The following is a 1,708-nucleotide window of genomic DNA, read 5'->3' as shown; positions in this document are numbered from 1 at the left end:
TCTTTTTTCCATTGAATACTTTTAGCTCCTTTATCAAAAATCAGGTGCTCATATGTTTGTGGGTTAAAATCAGGGTCTTCTACTTGGTTCCATTGATCGACTTCTCTGTTTTTATGCCAATACCAAGCTGTTTTCGATACTGAAGCTCTGTAATAGAGTTTGAAGTCAGGTAATGCCTCCAGACGATCCTTTATTATATAAGATTGTTTTGGCTATCCTGGGTTTTTTGTTTTTCCATATAAAGATGATTAATGTCCTCTCAAGATCTGTGAAGAATTTTGATGGGATTTTAATGGGGATTGCATTGAATCTATAAATTGCCCTTGGTAGAATTGCCATTTTTACTATGTTGATCCTCCCAATCCAAGAGCAAGGGAGATCCTTCCATTTTCTGGTATCCTCCTGAATTTCTTTCTTCAAAGACTTAAAGTTCTTGTCAAATAGACTTTTCACTTCCTTGGTTAGAGTTACCCCAAGATATTTTATGCTATTTGTGGCTATCTTGAAGGGTGATGCTTCTCTTATTTCCCTCTCTGCTTCCATATCCTTTGTGTATAGGAGGGCAACTGATTTTTTGTAATTGATCTTGTATCCTGCCACGCTACTAAAGGTGTTTATCAGCTGTAGGAATTCTTTGCTGGAGTTTTTGGGGTCGCTTATGTACACTATCATATCATCTGCAAATAATGAAAGTTTAACTTCTTCCTTTCCAATTTGAATCCCTTTGATCCCCTTATGTTGTCTTATTGCTATCGCTAGAATTTCAAGCACTATATTGAAGAGGTATGGAGAGAGTGGACAGCCTTGTCGTGTTCCTGATTTTAGTGGAATAGCTTTGAGTTTCTCTCCATTTAATTTGATGTTAGCTGTCGGCTTGCTATAAATAGCTTTTATTATAGTTAGGTATGACCCTTGTATCCCTAATCTCTCTAAGACCTTTATCATAAAGGGATGTTGAATTTTGTCAAATGCTTTTTCAGCATCTAATGAAATGATCGTATGGTTTTTTTCTTTCAGTTTATTTATATGATGGATTACATTGATAGACTTTCATATGTTGAACCAGCCCTGCATCTCTGGGATGAAGCCTACTTGATCATAATGGTTAATTTTTCTAATGTGTTCTTGGATTCGGTTTGCCAGTATTTTGTTGAGGATTTCGCATCGATGTTCATGAGTGAGATTGGCCTGTAGTTCTCTTTCTTGGTTGTGTCTTTGTGTGGTTTTGTTATCAGAGTAACTGCAGCTTCATAAAAGGAATTTGGCAATGACTTCTCTGTTTCTATATTGTGAAATACATTAAGGAGTATAGGTATTAGCTCTTCTTGGAAGTTCTGGTAGAATTGTGCATTGAAGCCGTCTGGACCTGGGCTTTTCTTGGTAGGGAGGTTTTTTATAAAAACTTCTAATTCTTCGCGACTAACAGGTTTATTTAGATTGTTCACCTGGTCCTGGTTTAACTTTGGTATATGGTACTTATCTAAAAAAAGTGTCCATTTCTTTTACATTTTCCAATTTTGTGGCATACAGGCTTTTGTAGTAAGATCTAATGATTCTCTGAATTTCCTCTGTGTCTGTGGTTATGTCTCCCTTTTCGTTTCTAATTTTGTTAATTTGCGTATTCTCTCTCCGCCGTTTGATTAGTTTGGATAGGGGTTTATCAATCTTGTTGATTTTCTCCAAGAACCAGCTTTTTGTTTCATTGATT

Source organism: Chionomys nivalis, chromosome 2, assembly GCF_950005125.1.
Source record: "Chionomys nivalis chromosome 2, mChiNiv1.1, whole genome shotgun sequence".
Lineage (NCBI taxonomy): Eukaryota > Metazoa > Chordata > Mammalia > Rodentia > Cricetidae > Chionomys > Chionomys nivalis.
The sequence above is the reverse complement of the archived record's forward strand: the minus strand, read 5'-3'. Positions refer to the sequence as shown.